The sequence below is a fragment of the Clytia hemisphaerica genome, unplaced genomic scaffold (assembly GCF_902728285.1).
Source record: "Clytia hemisphaerica strain Z4C2 unplaced genomic scaffold, Clytia hemisphaerica genome assembly, whole genome shotgun sequence".
NCBI lineage: Eukaryota > Metazoa > Cnidaria > Hydrozoa > Leptothecata > Clytiidae > Clytia > Clytia hemisphaerica.
Window position 1 is genome coordinate 61,644 of NW_027104410.1, and position 25,290 is coordinate 86,933.

At 32.3% G+C, this 25,290-nt stretch overlaps 1 long non-coding RNA gene across 1 annotated transcript; it reads left to right on the forward strand.

The window, feature by feature from the left end:
- Positions 1 to 16,753: 16,753 nt before the first annotated feature.
- Positions 16,754 to 18,841, forward strand: LOC136820167 (uncharacterized). Its single transcript, XR_010848537.1, has 3 exons — positions 16,754 to 16,889; positions 18,056 to 18,130; positions 18,377 to 18,841. It is a non-coding gene; the product is annotated as an uncharacterized lncRNA (long non-coding RNA).
- Positions 18,842 to 25,290: the final 6,449 nt, after the last annotated feature.

Below are 25,290 nucleotides of genomic sequence, written 5' to 3' on the forward strand. Positions count from 1 at the left end.
TTCGGTCTGGTTCAGATTTATGCTTCTTTTACTGTGTAAATTTTTCGTTGGATAATGTGTTAAAGGTTTGAAAATATTTTCAAAAGCATTCAAAAATATCCCTGAATATGTTTAATTGAGAAAATGGAGAGACTTTTGGTTTACCCCTGAAATTAATTTTGTCAAAATGTCGGAGTCCACAATTTTTTTTTTTAAATTACAAAGTAGGTGGGACGTTTATTCAGACTAGGGCATTTTTGGAAAATCATCTTAATATCAGTTTTTAATAATGACTTGTACTTTATGGTTTTTCTACCCTCCCCTATAATTGAGCACAAAAGAGTTTATTTAGCATACTAGTAGCTTTCATTATTCATAGTGTCATCTTTTTAGAGTGATTTGCATAATTTTTTAATTTATTATACAGTATTTTTATATTTTTCATATTTTTTTACTTCATTAGTTTTTATTTTTAAATACCGGCTAATACCCTCAGGCGCCCAAAATCTTCCCTAACAACCCCACCCGCCCATAATTTTGTTCCACCATCCGCCCATTCAAGAAACTTTTTGACTTTTTTCTAGGAACTTTGACTTACCACTCGGATTCGAGAGTCTTGTTTTACTTATCAAAAAAATATTACAAATAGTTTTGAAACACCCGGTATATAAGTTGAACCTTTTTGACGACGATGTGAGTAATCAATTCCAGTTTCCCAAACATTGAAAGTTTGCTCTCTCTCTCTCTCTCAAACTCGCAAAGGGATCACACAATTTTTTATACTTATGTATAAGGGTATTTTAAATAGTGCAATTTACACATTATGCTTGTTTTTTTGTGATTTAGGAGATTAAATTATTTGAAACTTTGTTAACTGAGGCTCAGCATATGCTTTATAGGCAATGTTTAATTTTTCCAAGAGATCAGTCTGGATATGCTTGTTAGCAGTATGCTTATAAAAATGTCTATAATTTAGTAGAATTGATCTCCATTGTAGAAAGCTTCCCAAAGTATTTAACGAGGATTTCGCACTACGGGAAAGAGAAATTTCAATGTACTTTAATGTCCTTTGAACCTATGGCCAATCTATTCCTTGATAGGGACTAAGATTCTAAAAACTTATAATTTAGATTAGTTATTATATTATTGAAAATGAGATTAGATTATAGAAATTACACGCATTTTTTATAAGAACCAGTAAATTCTTGCTCAGGCTGGGCTGTTCTTAATTTTTCTAAATCTTCAGGCTTCTTCTTATGATGTTCTTAGCCGCTTAGTTTCTTTACTTAAGAATCAGTTAAAATCTGTCGAAATTAGTGTTTTAATAATTTCTGAAAGCTGGGCTCAGATGTTCTTTAATTGTTTTTAGGTTTTGGCAAATTTCAGCCTCGTGTTCTATAAAATTGTTCTTATACAAAACGTGTATTTTGTCATTCAGAATTATTTTATTTAGACTACTTAATTTTTTAGCAAAAAGTCATCACTAACCGTACTTATTTTGTTTCATATTTTCTGTTTTCTATGCTTTGTAAATATATAAATGTTGTTCGTTTTAGTGTCACAGAAAAAATTTATCCGCACATAAACACAAATTATTTAAAAGATCTCTCATTTACTTTTGAAGACTTGTTAATGAAAGATTTCGAAAAAAGCAAAAATCATCTTCCAACAGTATTTAGAAAGTTTCGGAATATGAAATTAATTCAACATATTAGGAAGTTAGGAATTAATTTTCAAGCCCTGTTGAAAGTTGAGAATGCTGGTCTTCAACTTTTTTGGAAAGTTGGGAAGACGATCTGGTCGAAAGATGTTGGAAGGTAAGGTGCACAACTTCCCAATCCTTGTTGAAAGACCAACTTTAAAACCTGTCGAAAGATGTCAGAATATGAAATTTCAACATATTAGGAAGTTGGGAATTTCATATTCCCAGCCTGTTTGAGAAGGTCGTCTTTAAACTTTTTTCGAAAGATGGGAAGATGATCTGGTCGAAAGATGTTGAAAGGTAAGGTGCACATCTTTCCAATTTTTGTTGAAAGACCAACTTTCAACTCTGTCGAAAGGTGTGGAAATGTGACCTTCCTACATCTTTCCGACGATTTGAAAGACATTATTTCGCCCAGTGAAAGCTTTTCAAAAGAATTTCAGCAAAATTTTCATCGCTAATCATTATGATGCTGATAGATAGCGCAAAAGGATAGAATTGACACCCTTTTCAGGGCCCCCTTTTCAAGTTTCAAGAACGTCGAATTGGCTGTTTTCGCATTTTTGCACGTGACTCTAATTAATTATATGAGACAAGGGTGCGCGAACTCAATACAATATATTCAAATGATAAGGAGAGACACTCTCCCGGGGGGGGGGGGGGCACTTATATGGTCCGACCCACGGCATGTGGTTTTTTAACCCTCGAAATGCACTGTAAGTGTGTACTTTTGATAGAAGCACTACAAGGGTCTTCTTTTAGCTGGAAACACTGTAAGTGTGTTTTTGGAACCGCTGAATCGCAAGTCTAACAGCAAACTCTGATGTATCTTTATTCTTTTGAATCGCTGCCATTTTGATTTGTCTTGCACATTGCATCATTTCTGGTCGATGTTTAGAAACTCCCAGAATTACTGTAGCTTAAAATGAATTGGTATCAAAAAACAAATGTAACAATTTTTAACCTTATAAACCTTGAAGTAATGTTAAAAGAAGAAAAATCTTTTGAAATTGACAGGTGTTGTCAATTTTATCCTCGAGGGAGTTTGTTAATCGGCAGGTACAAAATGCATAAAACATAATGAATATTGCACAATGCATAATAGTATTGTGTAATTTACAGAACGATTTTATATTTTCTATTTCTCTGGTGCGTTTTTCATTCATTTTATCAGGTAAAATAATTGTTTATGATAACGTAATTTTGTGACCATCTTAAACGATTGAGATAAAAAAATTTCTTTCTCAATTTTTGAGTACCTTTCTCGTTTTTTCCTTCAAACTTTTAAGTCCAAAAGAATAGTGAAGGAATTAAATTTTTCGGTTTTAAAGGTTTTGCCCTTTTTGTTAAATAGCGCTCCGCAACGCATACGTCATAATTATTACTTTTCACTTTTTTTGACATTTGTACGAATTGCAATCCCACAATTCAACGCGGCTCAAAAGATACGTGCAAGCTGTTATATATCTTTTGTCAAACGATGCAATTAACGTGCAAAAGAGATTAACGCACAGGTTGATAGGATTTGGATTGGAACTCGTACAAACACATCGAGAGTAATGATTATGTCAAAAACAAAATCTATTTTTAAAGTCTGTCCAGATATAATTGGCAGTGGAAACAAAAATGCCTGTAACTTTTGATAGTCAAATATGATTATGGAAATTTTTCTTACTTGTTTCAGAGAATCAAAAACGCTATATTTGAATGTTTTTTTGGTTGAAAAATTCGCGATTTTTAGCGGTTAAATTTGCGATTACAAAAATTAAGCTTTTTTTCTACTTATGTTATAACGTTCATTTTTACACCAGTGGTAGTCCAACCTTAGTTTAATAAGTTTCTTAAATTTCAAGGTGAACAAAAAAGTCTTTCGGAAGATATGGCACCCGAAATCCCCCTTGGTAGCACTTTTCTATGAAATATCAAATCTCCAACTTATTACTAAAAACGGGGGTAGTGCATCAACTTTATAAGAACACAATTCATAACTCATAAACCAATAATTATTAGCTTCCGGCGTTTGGTTCTTTCAAAGCAAATATAGGATTGTGCTTAAGCTAGAAATATTTATTTTTCCTATAAGCTTCAACTTTATAAGAGCACAATTTGTAACTCTTAAACCGATGATTATTAGCTTTTGGCGTTTGGTTCTTTCAAAGCAAATATAGGATTGTGCTTAAGCTAAAAACGTTTATTTTTCTTATAAGCATCAACTTTATAAGAACACAATTCATAACTTCTAAACCAATGATTATTAGCTTTCGGCGTTTGGTTCTTTCAAAGTAAATATAGGATTGTGCTTAAGCTAGACACATCTATTTTTTCTCATAAGCATCAATTTATAAGAACACAATTCACAACTCTTAAACAATATTTGTTAGCTTTTGTTTGATAAATCAAATCTCTGAAAGCCTATTCTACTTAGAAAAATATCCTGGCTCTTATAAAATTCTTATAAACTAATGTTAGATTTAGCAAAATTGCATATTTCATTCGATAGAGCCGTTGCAGAATGCCAATTCCACTTAGAAAAAAAAACTAAATTTGTCTCCTTTTCGATGGCTTAAAGTCGAATATTTTGCCTTAGTTTAATTTAACCCTATTAGCCCCAGGGAGGTGTTCTTTTGTTTATATTTCGGAGAAAAATTTTTCAAACGACTTGAAACTTTCTGACTTTTAATAAAATCCTATTAAAAGTACTTGTACAAAATTTTAGGGTCATAGGTTGTCTAGATCAGGTTTTATCACTTTATTGTGAAACATGACATAAAACCCAGCTAAAATCCTTAAAACACAAAATTTTAAAGTGCTGATAACTTCTAAACTATTTATTCAATCATTTTCAAATTTTGACACGTGATAGGCATTGATAATGCAAATTTAAAAAATTTAAAGAAAATTTTTGAAAATGATGACGAAAATTTTACTCATCTTCAGCATAAATTTTAAGAAAAATCTTCATGGAAATTGCAAAACCAGCAATTACGTTAAAGAACAGTCTTTTACCTTTCAGAATCTTCAAACAGAATCGAAATATCTTTATTGGTTCGACTGTAATAGACATTTTTGTAAACCATATATTTGGGTTTTTTTCCGATAGGTGGAAATTTTGTGATGACGTCATCAGTTTTTGAATGACGTCATCAATTTCTTTTTTCTTCCTGGAAAATTGTATCATGATGGAGAACATCTGTACCAAATTTCATGGCCATAGCTCTTCTAGATCGAAAATAATCGAGGGTGGTAGATTATACCCCGCCCCTGGGGATACAAAAGTCAAAAAAGCTTGGGGCTAATAGGGTTAAGGGGAAAATAAGAAAGACATGTAATTTTTTTAAATATCTTTAACAATCAGTGTCAAAATGTTTCTCAAATGTATAACATTCTTCAGAATTTAAAGTTCGAGCGAGAATCACACTTTCAATAATCCCACTCTATTTCATTGGATAATTCAATCAAACATAATGACTTTTCTTTGCTCGTAGATCAGACCATGAAAAGGAAAAGGGAGTTTTTTTATCATAAATTAGTCTGTATAACATTCTTCAGAATTTAAAGTTCGAGCGAGAATCACACTTTCAATAATCCCACTCTATTTATTTCATTGGATAATTCAATCAAACATAATGACTTTTCTTTGCTCGTAGATCGGACCATGAAAAGGAAAAGGGAGTTTTTTTATCATAAATTAGTCCAATTTACCAAAATTGGTAAAGGCAATCAATAGAATTTTACTTTATCTCACTGTAATGTAAAGAAATGCAATCCATATCTACAAAATCAATAAAGTTTACATAGGTGCGACTCTCTCGAGTCGAGGTTCTATCGATGCTCTGATTATATTGTACTTTTTTATTAGGTTGCACCGATAAGATAAATAGAAAATCCAAATCCAGAGCTTACCTTACTAGATGGGTTCACTTTTTTAAAAAGAATTTGGATACAGTTATTTTTTTTAGGTTTCAGCCTAAAGATTTTCTTAACATGTTCTCCCTTGTTAACTTTGTAAAAACTACCGTATTTCATCGAATAAACGCCCTGGGCGTCTTTTTAATTTTAAGACTTTCAGGAGGGGTGTTTATTTGAGGGGTTTTAAGGTGGTAGTTACCTGAGAAATGGGAAAAGTCATTTTTTTACCTTTTTAGTCATAACTTTTGAAATATCAAAGATATATTGATGAAACTTTCCACAAATGTAACACAACTATTAACAATGTCAAAAATGAAAAAAAAATTCTAAAAATAGCAAAGACGGGGGTAATATTGGCCAGGGGGTAACGTTCTATATTTTTCTTTCGACAGGCTTTTCTAGAGTTCTAGATCATTTCAATTAAAGGTTTTTGGCACACAGCTTTGTAATGAGAAAACAAAGAAAACTAATGAAAAATTGTTTTGAATTTTTTTTCCAGGGGGTCTGGAACCTAAAATTTGTAAATTTTTGGATTCTGAAGGAGTGAAACATTTTTTAATGAAAATTTTTCATTAGTTTTCAGGCAAATGGTGAAAGAAACCTTCCCTGAAAATTTCATAAAGCTAGCACTTTCCAATCCTGAGAAATATCCGTCAAGGCGCTAGTAAACCCCCGGAAACGCGTTTCCGGGAAAAGGGCAAAAAAGTAAAGAAAACGTAATATCTTATGACAAAATGTATTTTTTAACCTAGTTTTTTCAGCCTTTTAACTGTATTTGTAAAACAATCCATAATTTATATCACATAACCAGTGTAATCATCAAAAACGTCCAAAATCCTTGCATTTTGTCCTATTTCGTGTTGCGCCAAACTAACAAAAATCATCTTGCGCAAAGTCCATTTTGACTCGATTTATTCACCAAATCTTGGGTATATTTCATTTCAGTTCACTCAATAAAATATTATCATGCATTTTCAATCAAATGGAGTCAGTTTCTGACTATCAATTAGGGTTTTTTTATGTTGTCGGTCAAGGTGCGAGGTCTGCGCGACCGGTTGCTCATCATACCAGATTTCAACCCTCGCGAAGCCATATAAGTACACCATTTATTGTATTGTGGACGTCTAATTGATGGTACAATGGAATTTTCTGGTTACTCCAATTAACTAGTGGTTCATAGTATATCACAAAATCGTTTGAATGTCAAGAAGAGCTGCAGAAATCCTTCCAGAAAATCACATAACGACAAATGGTTTTTGTACCGGATAGGCAACCTCTTCAGGATATTAACAACACAAAAGCTTGTCCAAATACATCCAAGAACTCTTCAACAACAAATTACAATAAGAATAATCCATCAGCAATGTCATTTCAAGCAAATAAAATGGCTTTACACCAACAAAATACAGTTGCAAAGCTTTGTAAAGTCACAGAACTTGCTTCCATTTTGTTTACACTTTTGCCCGCTTGTCATGGAACTAAAACCCATATTTTGAAACAACCCGTAAACCAAAGTAGATAAGGAACTTTGACGCTCGGAGAGGGCGTTAAATAAGCTTTCTTTTGGCGTGCTACTTTGCTACGCTGGGACAGGTATTGAGCGGTTAAGGCCATAGCAACCGATTGAAATTTGGTTGCTAGGGGGATTTTGGACTACCATGGTACACAAAAATGCTTCCTGTCACCCAAATACTTGAGATACGGGTTTGAAATTTTCAAGGCACTCTCAGGAATGGTTGTAGATTCGAAAACACCGAAAAAACTAAATTGATAATTTTTTCGGTAACTTTTCAAATCTCAGGTAACTACCACCTTAAAGAAAATATTAATTAAAAAATTAAAACCTCCCATTGAGGAGAGACTTTTTCCTCAGAGAAGGAGCGTGTATTCGAAGGAATACGGTATATACTATTCTATAAAGAATTATTTGATTCTCATAAAGTAGTTGCTTATAGGAAAAATTAATATACTTATATCATGCGCCGCCCCTTGTTTACTTTGTAAGAACTAATTACCGAAAGGTATATCACCATCTATCAAGAGTTATTGATTTAATTCTTATAAAGCTGATGCTTATAAGAAAAACAAATATGCTCCCATTATGTGCCGTTCCTTGTTTACTTTGTAAAAACTAATTACCAAAAGGTATATCACCATCTATCAAGAGTTATTGATTTAATTCTTATAAGGCTGATGCTTATAAGAAAAACAAATATGCTCCCACTATGTGCCGTTCCTTGTTTACTTTATAAAAACTAATTACCAAAAGGTATATCACCGTCTATCAAGAGTTATTGATTTAATTCTTATAAAGCTGATGCTTATAAGAAAAATAAATATGCTCCCATTATGTACCGTTCCTTGTTTGCTTTGTAAAAACTAATTACCGAAAGGTATTTCACCGTCTATCAAGAGTTATTGATTTAATTCTTATAAAGTTGATGCTTATAAGAAAAATAAATATGCTCCCATTATGTGCCGTTCCTTGTTTACTTTGTAAAAACTAATTACCGAAAGGTATTTCACCGTCTATCAAGAGTTATTGATTTAATTCTTATAAAGTTGATGCTTATAAGAAAAATAAATATGCTCCCATTATGTGCCGTTCCTTGTTTACTTTGTAAAAACTAATTACCAAAAGGTATATCACCGTCTATCAAGAGTTATTGATTTAATTCTAATAAAGACGATGCTTATAAGAAAAATAATTATTTTCATTTTAGGCGCTATTCCATGTTTGCTCTGAAAGAACCAATCACCAAAAGCTAAAACTTAGGGGTTTATTTTCTTATAACGATGATTCTTATACTAGTTGATGCTTATAATAAGATATTACTTCTTGTATTTGATAGAAATTAGCTAAAATACCTAAGTCCAAAAAAGGTAAAAGTAATAGTAAAAGCTATCAATGGGGTACCGTTGATTTTATAGATATAGAAATTACATATCTGCACAAAATAATTACATATCTGCGCAGAAATTACATACACTGCATGAAATATATGTCTTTCCAGTTTCTTGTCCTTGAAAACTTAATGTTTTCGAACGTACGATTGCGGAAATATCGATTTTTCCTTACAGTTTCAAAAAAAGATTATTGTTCTTTAAGTTCTTGAAAAAAGATAATCTTTAAATATTTCTTGCTTCGAAAAGGTGGATGATTTCTTTTGTCGTTTGTCATTAAAAAGGAAATCTTTCACGTTTCCAGATTGACTATCTTTTCTTCGTTTGTATTTCAAGAAAATATAAAGTTTTCGTCTTGAAATTTAAACGAAAATATTTTTCATGAAAATATCAAATTTTCATGCCAAATTTATCGAAAATACAATCATCAAATACAATAAAAAAAGGTAATAATTTCGTTCTTTAAGAACATTATAATCTCTACGTCGGGATAAAAGTAAGGGGCAGATTTTCTTGCAGCTGATTTGGCAAAAGTAAAATAAACATTTCAATTTTATGGGAGCAAGATGAGAATGTGTTTTTTAGGATTGATCTCTTGATTGACAAGATTATTTTTTAATTAAAAAATATTATATTGTCCAATGACCCCTGTGCCTGTTAGCGTGATGACAGGAAAAAGAAGAGGTGTCCTCTGTTGACCAAACTAGGTGCTGCTTTTCTTTTTCGCACCTTAGAATTAGAAGTTTTAAGGCGAAAGGAGAAAGAAATGTCCTACATCTTTTACTTTGTTTCGTCTCCGCTTAGAAATTGCACTGTATAAACTTTCATCCCCATAGTGGGAGAAGCTCCACCGGGGCTGTAACACTGTGACAGGGGTGTAATTAGCTCTCTTTGTACTCTATGATTTACAGATTTTTCAAATTCTAGATTTTTCTTTTAAATCTTTAATTTTGACAATCAAGTTAGATCAACAACTGTTGAAAGTGCAAACCACACTTCGCGCAACCACACTTCGCGCAACCTCAGCATTATTTGCATCATTTGTAGGCCAATTTTGTAAAATTTGTATCACTACTTTTAAAGAAACTCAATACATCCCTGTCTCACAGCCCCTGTGGAACTTTTTCCCACATGGAACCACAACCCACTAGAAAATTTAGCAAAAACTTCATCCTCTGATGAAAAATACCCTATCATTTCAGCCCCACTGGGAAATTGACTTTGAATTCATCCCCATATAAAAATTATATTTAAGAAATTGCGTTCAAAACCATCCCACTATATTTTTTAACTCAAAAAGTATATAAATTCTATCCCCATTGGGATTTTGAAAGAATTGTTTATCCAGTTGCGGGTCTTGACACAGGGGTGTCTCAATGGAGTTGAGTAAATAGTTGTGTATGAAGATTCCCTCTTCAATTACTTATTGATTTTAATGCATTGTATGCAAAATTGTTTTTTGATTTTATACGCATTAACATAAAATTATTAACTCATTAATTCATTATTAACATAAAAGTTTTAGGTGAGGCTATAGCTGAAAATTCGCCTGAATTTATTCTTGGAAATATTTAATCTTTACAAAAATACCGATAAAATCTATTCATCGATACTTTTACTCGTGTTAGTTTAAAAGTTTAAAACATTTTCTATACATTCTGTCAATCTACTAAAAAAGCTTTACAAATCCTCCCCTTCTTGGCTTTGAAGCATTGTGCTTTAGCATCTCCACCAGATTTTCTACAACTAGACTAATTGGAGATGTTTAGAAACGATTATTGTTTTAAGGGCTGGAAACTGGATATGCTCAAATTAATCTTCTTCAAATTCATTATACATGACTTAAAGCTTTCATTCCATTCCATTTTGAGATTATTTTTAAAATTTTGTGTTTTTGTAAAACTTGCAAAACTTTTCAAAATCTTTCAAAGATCTTTTATTTAAGTCTTAACAGAGATTTGGGAAAAGAGGATAAGAAACGCCGCTGCCGCTCGCTGTTTTCCTATTCTTTCCCTTTGAATTCGGCACCCTTTGAAGAAGCAAGGCTGTAGAATAGTTGAGCAAGAAGGAAGGCCGAAACAAAATGGCGTTACGTACAGGTTAACCAATGTTCAAGAAAAAAGTCCTTGAATAAAGCTTTCCAGTGAGTTCTTTGTGAAAAAGAGACTGGGGAGTGAATCTTTGATCTTTTGGGGGTTTCCCCTGAGAAAATCGAGGAAAATCATTCCATATTCTGGGAGTAAAGATGGCGGACATGAGGCATGCTTGAAATTTTAAAAAATTGGGACCAATTTCTTTCTGGCTTGTATTGCTCTGAATGAATTTTTTGTGTTGCAGACATAATTTTTATGGGTAGTAGGAAGGTTGATAGTGATCATGTAAGTATTAGTTTACCCCGGCACTCTCTAAAACGTCTTGGCATTTTGATTTAAGATGGGCAAAATCAATTGATAATTTTGTTGTTTTTCTTCAACTTTTAGATAAAAAAAATGTAATTTTAAGCAAAACTTGCCCCATGGTAATGGAATTGAGAATCAGTAAGTATACTTGATTTCCTCTGTGGTACTTTTAGCTTTATCTAGGGAAACCATTGATTTTTGGGTTGGAAATTTCATGGTTTCAACAACAAAAACATTTCAAAAAAATAACTTTGACATGTGATATTTATAAATTGTGACTACCTGAAGGGCCATGATTTTGACCAGTCAGTGGATTATGATTTAGAAGGTGCAAGGCTTTGGTACTTTTACATTCAAAATATTGTTTAATCCGTAAAATTTTCATTTTGTATTTAAACGGATTAGGGTAATTTCATATACAGATTTATTTTATATATTTTCAGGCTAGTTATCATATTCTTTGTGAAATACTGTTAACAACACCATCCCATAGAAGTATTGGCCATCCAAGTACAGGTTGCCGATGCAACGACGATTGACTCAAGATTCAGACATTTTTACATGTTGACTGTCACGTCTGTGTTCTCTGCAGTGCCAGCAGAAAAGGACTGCTAAAAGATGAGTGGGAACTGATGTATGAAAACTTTACGTGTATTATATCTATTTGACTCAACAGAAGCAGGATGGAATAATAATTCTATGGTGTTTGATGTTATATTTATGGAAAAAGTGGATTTGAGCGGTTGGACCTGTATGCCCTTTGAAAAATGGATGTCGATATATTTATTATTAGAATGTTCAATGGAAAATTGGGGATTTCGATATACACATTATTATGTAAATGTTCTCTGGCGAAGTGGATTTTGATGCAACTTCTTTTCGGAATCTTTATTTCGATGTTTGTTTTTTATCCAGGTTGTCCTTGGAAACTGAATTTTGAGGCATAAATACATATTGCATGGTATAGATGAAATGGATACGTGCTGCGATGATAAGTCTACTTCATTTGTCTATATTTTGATTTGGGGGCTTTTGCCCTGAAGCTATCCCTTAATTTGGGAAGCAGGTCAAAACAAGTTATCAAATCAGGGAACATGTAGGCCAAAATTGCCAAATGTAAACAAACCAGGAAGAGCCAGAAATGCTTCTATAATCTAAATTTATATTCATATTTTCAGTCTGATGTTATCTTTAAACTATATTTTTCAAATTTAGATTTAAATTTTTTTCATTGAGTCATAACACCTTTTGCATTTAGTGTTCATGGAGCAATAATCCAATTTTTAATCAGCTTTAAAGTCTTAAAATCTGTATGAAATGTACTACTCAAGAACATAGTTGGAAAGGCTTTGGTCGTTTTTATTGTATATCCAACTTTTTACTTCAAGTAAAGTCAATGGTGATCTATTTTTCTTCATGCTCTGCAATACACATTGATTTGAGGTGTTTTAAAGGCCTATAAATGAAGTTAAATTATACTGAAAAGTCTTTTTGTTCTTAATCTTTTGCAGCAGTTGCAAAGAAGATTTATATTCAGAGAAATAGCGAAGTCATATTATGCACTGAAAAAAAATACAAACTAACAATGACAATCTGTAATTCAAATATACATAATATACACTGTGGAAGAATATTTAATTTTTATACACTATTATTTGTTGGGTTGGATGGAAATGCATAGTTTTTTTAACCTCATTTTTACGATGTTTTTGTATATATAATATTTTTCTAACATATCTGGGGAAATCCCCTGGTGATGTCTTCGGTATAACTTTTGTATTTTTTCAATGGTATTGTAAGATTATTTTATGTTTTGTTGTCTAGAACTCATAAAGTTCTTACAAGAAAGCCTTCATGGTATTTATGACCTCCTGGCATTAATATCATGAATGGCCATCGTTTCTTTTTTCCTTTTCTTTCTTTGACATTTGTTGTTGTTTTTTTGTCCTCCAAGGTTTTATTTTCAACCTCGCTATCCCTACTGAAGAGGCCTTTATGGTATTGTTTCTTAGAAACCCAAGAATAATGATAAACTAGTTTTACCAGCTTCGTTTGTATTCTAACGCAACACATTTCAATTATTTTGGTATCTAAATTATCCAGCAAGGAAAATATTTTTTACAAATAAAGCTGAGAAACTATTTAAGGCTCGCAACCCAAAGTCTTGTCCAAAGTAAAAAAGTGCTTATAAAAAGTAACAAAATTCTCGATTTTAGAAAGAAAAAAAAATTCACTTTCGATATCAATCACGGCTGCCATTTTTTGTTTGTACTTCTAGTCTTGTGCGCATAACGAATCAAGCGCTCTGATTGGTTCAGAACGAAAACAATCGATCGGCCGCAGACATTTCAATAGAAACAAAAGATTCTACAGCCTAGCTTCAAATAGATGAATAGCGCATTTCTTATCCTCTTTTTCCAAATCTCTGGTCTTAATCTCGATTTACTTCATAATAGTTGACAAATGTAATGCGAGGCAATTTTTACTCCTTATATATTTGAATCAAATGCAAGGGTGTTTTGTAGAAGGAAAGAAGAACAATTTATTTGAGGCATTCTTTCATAAAATGAAAATAGTATAATCCTTCGACAGCTACCTTTGTTTCGTTTCAGTTTTTTGAATGTATAGCGATTCACTGTTTTGGGCCTCGCAGCGTTTGTGACGCTTTGCTTACGGCTAGTAGGTTGCATTTAAGCCTGTATTTTATATTATAGATAGCATAAAATTTTTGGATGTATTAGATATTTTGCAAATCAGCCAAAAATAATTTTTATGGTCAGTGAGTTTGACGAGTTTTACATACAGAACGAATCAGGAATGTATATAAAAAGAAACCTTTTTGATTTTGATATTTCATGAATACACGTTTTTTTATAAGAACATCCAAAATTTTTGCCTTCGGAAATAAGCCTAAAAAGTGTGCTTAACATGTTCTTACCCCCCCCCCCCCCATTTTATGAGTATTTATGGCCATTTTCGTAAGAAATCGGGTGTTTTTGAGTTCCCAAAGCCTTGAAATATTCTTAACTTGTTCTTAACATTTTGGCCTTTTAAGCCTTATTTTCTTATATATAGTTTGTTCTTATAAAAAAACGTGTAGTATTAAGTTTTTGCGTTAACTAATTCTCGTAAACTTGGGGCAGTGGTGTGTACGAAGAGCTCCTAATAACAGTTCAATTAATTAAACTTGTTAAAATTAAACTCGGATGCTTTAACTTGATGGAAGAAAAGAACGATTCGTAGTTTCTCTTTTTTGACGATATTTCAAAGGCTGAAAAATTTGTTCGGCGGTTTCATCAAAAAATTTCAATTAACTGTTTGAACTGAACAACACCATTCCCCTTGGTACCCTGTGTTAACACATTTATAATTGTGGAGAAATTACGATATTTTCAATTGCAGTCCAATTAAGTCTCTTATAGAAAAATGTTGATAAAGAGATTTTAATTGGCAGAAATTAAAAGAGGGAAAGAAATTTGATTTGTCACGAAATCTTGTAATATGCTTTGACACGAACTTTACAGTGAAACAAGTAAAGCCTTGGCGATGAATATGCGTCAATAATGCTAAAGAGGCCATGCAATGATCATGTAAGTACTCACTCGTTCAAGTTATTTTTGAAATAACCTGTCTAAAACGCGTAATTTCTTTCTTGCTATTATGTTTTTTTGTAATCTTCAAGTCATTTTGGATTTTTACTAGTTATTTTCAATTTAAAGTTCAATTCAATTTTCAATAAAAATAAATGGACAATTAATCTATTTGATAATCCTGTTTAAAAAGTAGAGTATAATTTTTATCATTTTCTCTCTACAGAAAGTCGAAAAACGTATCGCGAGCTCAGCGGAGAGAACTGAAACATCAATTCTGTGCAATGTCAAAGACGTGTGGAGAAAACTTATCACAAAATGAACATCGTCTCATCAGAAGACCAAGAAATAAATGGTATTAAGAAAAAGAAGTAAAGATGATTGTTCGACAACACAACTAAAGAAACATCTTCAATGCTTCAATGAACGAAGAATCGGAGAACCCTCGGGAAAAGAGGCACGATATACAACTGAAGGAGTAATTGTTGTACTTCTTTTATTAATTAGTTCATCATTTTTTATACCAATACAATTTCTTGAACCGTAACCTAAATCTTATTTCTTAAATTCGAAAAATGCTTTACAATATCAAATTTTGTCAGAAATATCCCCCCAACCCTATAAGCTCCTTCTATACCACATCAGTTATTGCCATTGTTTTACAAATTATATATCATGATTTATTATCTTACCACTGGGCGAAATTAGAGCTTTCCATTTTGGAAAGATGTTGGAATGTTCATCTTTAACATCTTTCCTCAATTAGCGAAAGACCATTTTTACAATTTTGTGGAAATTTGTTGAAAGATCTCATTTCTTCATATTTACAATTTTGGAAATTTCATCTTCACTATCTTTCCAAAAATTTGAAAGATGATATTTCTATGATCGTGGAAACTCGTTGAAAGGCGGTCTTTCTTCACTTTTCCAATTTTCAAAAATATGACTTTTACTAAATTTCCTAATTTTAGGAAGAGTGAAAATTCCAATCTATGGAAAGTTGTTAAAAGTAGATTTTTTCCAATTTTCCAATTTTCGAAAATATGACTTTTACTAAATTTCCTAATTTTAAGAAGAATGAGATTTCCAATCTATGGAAATTTGTTGAAAGATGATTTTTTCCATCTTTACAATTTTCAAAAAATATGACTATTACTAACTTTCCTAATTTTAGGAAGAAGAGTGGAATTTCCAATCCATGGAAAGTTGTTTTCTTCACTTTCAAATTTTCAAAAATATTTACTATCCCCGGAACCGGATCAAACGATTCAATTAAGCAACCCTACTTATTCCTATTATCCCTTAATTAAAAGCTTCACTTTTTTGGCATATATATAATCTATTCTATATAAAATAGTGCCATTTTAAAGGGACATTACAGTAGTAAAATGTAAACATTGCGCGAACCACGTGTCATTAAAAAGAACAATTAAAATCACGTGTCCAAAACAAACTTGTAAAACAATTGAATAATCAAAATTAGCCATATTTGGTTTGATTTTTTATTTTGACATGTGACATTTGTTTTGATTTTGTATCCGCTGCATACAGTTTGTTTACAAATTTCGCAAGTACTGTTATGTCCCTTTAAGCCCGGGGGGGTACTAGGTTTGCGAGGTGACGGGTATGTCCGAGCCGACAATCGAAAATCAACCCTTTGAGAGACAAAATTTTGGTGATTTAGGGACCCTTTGAGAGACTTTTTCATAAATTTTGGTCCATTTTTTCCAAATTTTGGTTCGATTTTCACCAAATTTTGGTCAAAATTTTTGGAAATCGTGACCCTTTGAGAGAGAAATTTTTGATTTTCGTGATTTTGGGACCCTTTCAGAGACTAACTTTTGAATTTGTACCCCTTTGAGAGACTTTTGAGCGCTTTTGAGGAATGAGAAAAGGTACCCTTATGGCTCGCACATACCCGGCACCCATTTTGCCTAAGTACCCCCCCCCCCCCGGGATTTTAAGGCATATCAGAAAATCAAAATTTGTCAACCCACTTTTCAAAGTCTAAATGTGTGCGCGCGCTTATTTGGTTATGGCGCGTTGGCCATCTTGAATATTAATGAAAAACATAAGATTTCTGGGGGTCAAGAATAACTTGTAAAAATATCCTTTTTTCAACTACGTTTCAATTCATGATTTATTTTCAGAATATATAAAAGTCTAAAATAGATTTAAAATCTCTATGCACCTAGCAAAGTGTAAACATTGTGCTAAACGTGCTAAATAATTAAAAACGACTTTGAGTGTTTCGGTTGTAACCCCCGGTTTTCATTTTCGTCTACAAATTCATAACATTGGAAAAAATAAGTCTTTCAAAATTCTGGTTGATGAAAGCAGGAAGCAAGCCAAACCAAGTTGTTGGAAGAAGACTGAAGCAAGACCTGATTTCTCCCCTAAGCCTTTGTAAGTACCAAATTTAGCTACTTTTCAGAGTTTAGCCACTTGAATATTAGAACTGAAAATGTCCTTTTTGTCTTAGCTGGAATAGTTTTTCTGAGACTCTTTCACATGATGCTTTCTTTGGCACTTTTTCAGCAGTCTGTCGTCACTTTTTTCTGAGAGATGCCTCTGGCAATATCACATTAATGCCTTTTCAGGGGACTGTGACTAGATATTTTCTTTCTATGATTGTTGTTTCTAGTGAATGTATTGCAACACAATAAATACTGTATTTCTAAAATTCTAAAGAAACAGACCTAGACATGGTTTACGAGTTTTACGAGACTTTTGTAAAGTTTAAATAAATAGATATAGAAATAGGTTCAATGGAAACTTGAATAGCCGTCCTTTATTGGGGGGTTTGTACTTTCATGGTGTGACGGGGGTTGGCCATTTTTAAGTCGAAAAAAAAGAAGGGAAAACGGTATTTGGCCTTATTTTTTTGTCATTAGCCGGTATTTGAACTTGTACAAACCGGTGTGACGGTGTTATTATTTTTTTCAATTTTCAAGATTCCAGGATACAGCAAAAAATTTAGACGTGAAAACGGTATTTCGAACCCCTAAAAACCCCCTTTATTTGCACTTGATATGTTGCATTCAGGATGTGATTTTCAGCAGTTTTCTAACATTTTTGTGGAAATTCCATGCAGTCCAATTGAGGCTAAGAAGGGAACAACTAAACTAGGAACTAAACCTTGAAAAAAAAAAAAAATTTTCCTACCCATCTTCAAAATCTAGGGTTTGGGGATTGACAAACCAACCTTTTTAAGTCCAGCCTGGTCCATTTGTTATGAAAGGGTTGTGCTCCATATATTTTTTCAAGATTTACAGAACAGCACAAAGAAGTGAAATCTATATATTGCATCAAATTGTCTCTTGAAAATTGTAATTAAAACAAATTAGCTAAACTAAAGTGAGAATGAATTAAATTTTTGGTTGTTTTGGTTTTTTCATAATGATAGAAATAATTGTTCTCTGATTACACAAAATGTTAGGCATTTTAAATGGGTTGGATAAAAGAATAAAAAAGTTTCAGCTTTAAATGCTTTTAGCTTTTTTACAGCTGGGATTAGATAATTCTTTAATTCAAGCTGGTGTGTAAATATGCTTTACTCTTCCTCACCTCAGGTCACAACGTTCGACAATGTGTTGATGTGAAAATGGATAAAATCATTGTCATTGTTCTGCAATAAATTTTATATTGTTAGTATGTATTTTTCTTCAAATTTCTTTTGTATTCAACACAATTAAACTCAGAGAGTATCCTAATTAGTTTAATTAATAAGAGCATTACAAACTGAATTCGTACTAGAAACTTTTCTCCTTCAGGCATCAGAGAGATGCAAGCAACAACTTGACTGCTGGTATCATGTACCAAAGTTGATAGCTTCTAAGATTTCTGGCAGACTTGATGAATTAAATGTTTTTGTATTTTCTTATTTTGTTCAGGAGAGATGGTCCAATCAAAGTGTTGTAGGATGCTGTGATTTTCAATATCGATTAAATCAACTTATGAATTTATCCCAGCCATTATTCAAATGATTGCTGCATACCAATTTTTATAGCTATATAGTGGAAGCTGACTTTTGAACAATTATCAAATGAATTTGATGTAAACTTGGTTTTGCTTGTGCTTCATGTTTTTATCCAAGTTTCCTCTTTGGAATATATACAGTTTACCATTATTTTTAGTTTTTCATTTAATTTGAAATCAATGGAAATTAGATTATCTTGGTAAGAGTTTTTTATATTATTTATTATTTATTTATTAGTATTTTAGATCATCAAAATGATTTATCATTATACTCTAAAGCTTTTTGAGAGTGTCCAGGCAAGATTGAAAATGATTTTTTTTTGCAACCTTAGAGTTTTCTAAACATTTTAGAAAAAAATAACCCTCAATATAGAGCCATCATTGCCATTAAGCTATTATGGTAATAACCGGGAGGGCACATTGCTATACATTGTAACCCTCAATATATGAAGTTAAAATCTGGTTTATGGTAGCTGAATTTGATTTCTCAAGCTTTCTTCCTCACCATTTTTAATTCTTTCAAATTATTATTTGTGATTAGATTAATTTTTTTATAAGAATCGCAAGACTCAAATATTTGCAAACTTTTATGTTTTAAGAATTATGCTGAGACTCAAAATATTTTTCAGTTAAAATTTATTTGTCTTCCATTCATAAAATAAACAAGGCTTAGAATTATTCTTGGGCTTTTGAAATTATTAGTTCTTGTTTCCTTCTTCCTCTTTTTCTCACGTTTGAGACAATACTTGGTAGTTGAATAGAGAAAATTTTGACGATTAAATGAAAGATATTTTAAAAATTGAAAAATTTGAGGCTTTCCCGGATTTATGTAATTCTTATGAAAACTGTGTACTTTAGATTTTATTTCCATATCACATGCATGGTTAAGTGGCTTTTAACTTATCGATGTAAAAGCATATAATTATGAAATATTTTATTAGTCAAAATTTTACTCTTAAATTAGTAGCCTTAATAGCAAGAAACACAACTTGTCACTAATTATATAACTTCTAATTACTTGTGGGAATTAGAACTTTCAGCTGTTTGGAAAGAATTTCAGATTTCAAACCTTTCTTGTAACTTTCCATTATTGTTGAAAGATCAAATCCCCAATAGCTTGGAAGATTTAGAAATAACGTAAATTCCACGTTTTTACAACCTTTAGAAAAAAGAATTTTCAAATGCTTGAAGATAGCCTAACTAAATTTCCAATCAATGTGAAAATATGAAATTTTTGAACAGTATGGAAAGATGTGGAAGATTGATATTTCCTCGTATTTCCACTTTTTCGAAATATGGACTTTCTAATTGTTGGAAAGTTAGAAAGATGATATTGTGGAAAGATAGAAAGGTAACCTTACAAACTTTCCAATCGATGTGGAAAGATGAAATTTTTGTCAGTTGAAAGATGTAGAAAGTTGACATTTACGTATTTCCACCAGTTTGAAAAGTGAAATTTCTTAATAGTTGGAAAGTTGGAGTAATGATCTTTCCACTGATTGGAAAGTTAGAAAGATGACCTTGTGGAAAGATAGAAAGGTAACCTTATTAACTTTCCAATGGATGTGGAAAGACCATCATTCCACTCATTGGAAAGATGTGGAATTGTCACATTTCCACGCCTTTCCACACATTGGAAATCTCTTTTTTCGCCCAGTGTACATTATCTTATTAATTTATGTCATTTTATGTAAATAAGGCATACTTTAGATTTTTAGCACAAGAATTATGAGTACATAGATATTAATATGATTTTTTTAATATTGACTTTAATTTTAAAGAAGAAAATCATCCAAGAATATGTAATAATTCAATATCTTATCGAATTTAATCTCGCGTCTAATTGTCGCTACAGTAACCAGAAATTTAATGTTTCCATATTAGAAGTTTTTTACCTTTTCAATGTTATGAAATGAGGCGGATCAAGTATTTTTTTAAGCTAGAATATATATTCCCAATAACGAAACGTTGGTTATTTCTGGTCAAAACATCTGCATCTTTTCGAAAATGCGTCAATAATAAATTGTTAATCTTTCCTTTCATTAAAAGAATTTCGTTATTTTTTTTACAAAAAAGGTTCGTCTTTTCTCAGTTTTGAATTTAAAATTTCCATGGACAAGAAAACAAGTAAAAGTGAATCTTCACTGCGTGGAGAAAGTCTAATCTTTTCACTTCAGAGAAAAGTAGTACTTTTCGTGGCTAAAAATCCAATCATTTTGTACATCGAAAAGTTAATTATGTCGATATTTAGAAAATTTAAGCTTTTCGAGAAATAGTGAAGATTCACTGTTACTTGTTTTCGTACAGAAGAAAATTCAATGATTTCAAAACAAGAAAATTGAGAGAAAAGTTAACTTTTCGTCATATATCTTGCGTTAGAGAAGACAACTTTTCATGCAGTGATATCTGCGCAAAGATTACATATCTGTGCACAACATACAACATCTTTTTCTTTACAAACAAATAAAGTCTTTTTAAATATTTCCTATCTATATAGGAAATATTTGTTAAAACGGTAAAATTTCTTCTCCTTCTCCAAGTCTAACGCTCGGTTCTGATCAATTTCGTGAATTTGTACATGAGTCTCTTTTTAAATCAAGCTCCGGCGGTAAAAACAGTAGGATGTTCTTTTTTCGAGGCGGAAGACGTCATTTTTTAGAGAAACGTCTGTGGTAAATATTCGTACGGCGTACGGCGCTCTATTCTCCTTGTCGATCGGGTAACGTCGGCCGTTTCAAAAGCGTATTGTTGATCGGACCATACTGCTTTGTTTCTAACTGTCAAAACAAAGATGGCAGAAAATAGACAAAAACTTTTGCTCTTTCGCTACTTTTCTTCGTTTCTTTGCTTTGGTTTATATGCTTTGATGAGTTGAATGGTTGAATTGGATCATGATTTTTGTACGATTGTCACAAAGAATGGTCGATAGTGAACTTTTCTTAATATTACCTTCTGGATTTGATGTTTCGTTTACATTCTGTTGGTTTGGAATGAGCTGGAATGAGAGATGATAATACAATCTCTTAGTCTTGGAAAAACAGGACATTTTATCAACTTTCACAACAAACTAACTTCAATTTTGTTTGTATATTTACATAAATCATACGAAGGCAAGTGACTGTGAATAAATCTGACCATGTTATACCTGTAAAATTACATACTTGCAATAATATAAAAAAAGTTTGCACCCAACAAATGCAAGCAAGCCGACAATGATGCAATGGGAATGGTTGATGAACTGATTTTAGCTAAAATTTAAATATGGAGCAAAATTGACTGGTTAATGATTAAATTTCCCTTGGTTTTTTATCTACAACCAATGAATTAACTGCTGTGGTTAGTGACAGTTAGTGAAAACTCGTTGCGGTTATAAATTTCAAATTTTAAAGCTGATAACTGGATCCGGAACACCACGACCCCAATATGAAGAATGTTATGTTATACTTCTTAAAAGGTTTATTGCATTGAATATGGATGTAATTAATTTGAAATCAACTCACATGTACAATTAAGATTTTTCTTGAACTTGGAGATTTTCTTCCCGCATGCATTTTAAAACGTGGAAAACTTTAGTTGTGAATTTAGAAATCTTTTGCAACGTGTGCTTTAAACGTGGAAACTTTTGTCGTGAATTTGGAGATTTTCTTACCGTCAACTGCTCCTGGGACTATCTGACAAAACATGGGATGGCAATTTGGCGACCATTTCACCGAACCTCCAAAGTCATTTGATTTGAGTTAATGAACGGCGTATTAAAAAATGGCAAAACGATGGAACATTTGACGTCACTCGAGCGGCAAGTTACACACGCGTTATTTGTTAATCCCATCGGGGGATAGGCGGTTAGGCAGCGGGCATTCTCTAATCCTCCAATCGTCGCTATCAGTGAAAGACATGTTATGAAAGGAAGTATGATTGATAAACTTGATGGAGTTATCAAAGCAAGTTTGCTGTCAAAGAGATTTAACAAGTTAGTGAAAATGCAGACCAGATATCAAACAGTCTCATGTTTCGACCAATCGTCCCAAGTTAAAGCAGTTGACAGTATGTACATTTAAAACGTGGAAAATTTTGTGATAAATTTGGAGATTTTCTTACACGTGCATTCAAAACGTGGAAAACTTTTGTCGTGAAGTTGATATTTTCTTCCACATGCATTTAAAAAATGAAGAAAACTCAAGTGATTTCCTGGCATGACAATTTATTTTATTTTCTGACATTTTTTTTGAAAATTTGATTGTTTCCAAGTATGTGACATTTTTTGCTCTTGCAGCATGCTTTTAGAAATTATAAAATCGCTTCTGCTAGGGGAATTTTTTCCTATCGACATTCTTTCAGATTATGAAATGTTTCCCAGTATATACAGTAAATATGAGATATTTTTTTTTTTGCATTCTGTCGGAAAATATGAAATTGTTTCCCTGTTTTGAAAGATTTTTACTTTTTAGCACGTACATCATTTCAAAAAACTCCAAAAGTTACTTTTAATTTTTACATTTTTTACAATATTTTATACTGTATATGAAAGTATAATGCAAAATATTTCATCTCATTTTGAAAATATATAAAATTTTCTTTGGTTTTCTTTACTGTGAAATATTCTCCTTTTTGTCATTCTTTCATTTTAAATATTTGCCCTTTTTGGCTATATAATATTTCTGGAAATCAGCGCTTAAAATAATAATTATATAATCAGGTCTTTTGATGTGTTCAACAACACTCTACTTGGCGGTGCGACGCCGGGTGACCGCTAGTATAATACTAAAATCCATTTAAAGTCCACCTAACGAAAATTAAAGTTCCAGTCGGGTTCAGCTTGGATATATTCCGTGATCCGTAGCTTTGAACCTACAGTCGTCTTATGAATAATCCTGTAAATACTGGCAATAACATAAATGGAATTTTGGAATTCTTAGGGACTTATGTTGCTTGATGTTATCTGAGATTTAAAGCACTTTGAAGTCTTTTATGGACATTAATTATTATTTTAACATTTGTAAAGGAAAAATTTATCCGCATCTTTGCGGCTCTTGTTTTTTTACAAACTTAATGGAAATTCTGATTCCAAAATTTCAACTTCAAACAATTCTTCGCTCGGAAGATATCGAAATTCAATTTCATTTTTCAGGGAGGAGTTTTTTCCCGTTATAAGTAAAACTAGCAAGTAGCTGTCGCTATGAATGCCCTGCGAACGCTTTATCGAGAATGAACGTTTGCAGGCTGCATTCTACTAGATCGTTTTATTGAAACGCCATCCAAAATGCACACAACTAGAGATTTCTATTCGCTGAGTGCTTGTCTTTTTGAAACCATTGCGAGCAGCACAATATGGAAAATATTTTTACACAAGAAAAAACAACACAAAAATCAAATGTTCTTCTTCTCTCTGATTGGCTGATAAAAAAGAAACGAGGTGTACAGCTCAGTAAAATATCTTGATATCCCTTGTTTACTTTGTAAGAACAAATTACCAAAAGGTATGTGGCTGTTATTCAAGAGTTATTGACTTGATTCTTATAAACTAGATGCTTATAGATAGATATGATAGATATGCCCTCCGATGCATCGGAATGGGTCCTACCCACGGTGGAGTAGGAATCACAGCGCAAGCAGACATTGCAACCCTGCAGATGCGAGCTGCCGAGCCATGGTGTATGCCACGACACTCGAACTACACGGGAGAACGGATGTCCTCGCAGGTATAGAACCTCTTGAGTGTCACAGCACACCACAATGTCTGAAATATCTACCCATACTCTTGTATCAGAGTTATGGTACCCAATTCCCCTCACATGGCATGGGTTGACCCGGGCAAAGGAGCATTCACTTGCCAAGTGAATCGTAGTGCCACGGTGGGTATCGAACTCGAGCCTCCTGGACAGAAGTCAAGCACGATAACCACTACACCACTACGCAGATGCTTATAAGAAAAATGAATATGCTCATATTGTCCGCTGTCCCTTGTTTACTTTGTAAAAATTAATTACCGAAAGGTATATTGTCCACCTATCAAGAGTTATTTATTTGCTGCTTATAAAGTAAGTGCTTATAAGAAAAATAAAAATGCTCATATGTGCTACCCATTGTTTACTTTGTAAGGACTAATTTCCGAAAGGTATATCACCGTCTATCGAGAGTTATTGATTTGATTCTTATAAAGTAGGTGCTTAAATAAGAAAAATAAATATGCTCATATTGTACACTATCCCTGTTTTACTTTGTAAGTAGGTGTGAGATTTAAGAACTAAAAATCAATACAAGTCGCAACAAAATAGATTAAAAAAATGTCACCATCAATTGGGAGATATTTTCCTTGTTCAGATTGGAAAATTTCAGCTTCAAAGTATTTTTAGTATTTGACTTATTGAAGTTTGATCTTTTAAAGTCGAAATTTTCTTCTTTCACTGATAAAAATGATTTCTTGCTGTGCAAAAAGTTTTCGTTCAAGATTCAAAATTTTTCCGACACCAATTCGGAAATATTTTCCTCTTTTTGTTTGCAAAATTTCAGCTTCAAAGTATTTTTAGTTCCTGAGATATTGAGGTTCATTTTTTTGAAAAGTTTTTACCGCGTAAAAAGTTTGATTTTCTTCTTTTTATCTTCAGATGTTTGGAAAATGTTGAGCGAAAAGAATTTCAAGAAATTCGGAGAAATTTTCCAACAAAATCCGAACATCATCAACACATTGCGTGGTGGTGGTTTTGGTAAGACACTTCTCATGGAGGCTGTTTGGAGAGATGGTTTCGACGTTTTCGTTCACTTGATGAAATATCAACACGATTTTTCACTCGTGGATGATGATCGTGGTTACAACATTCTTCATTATGTT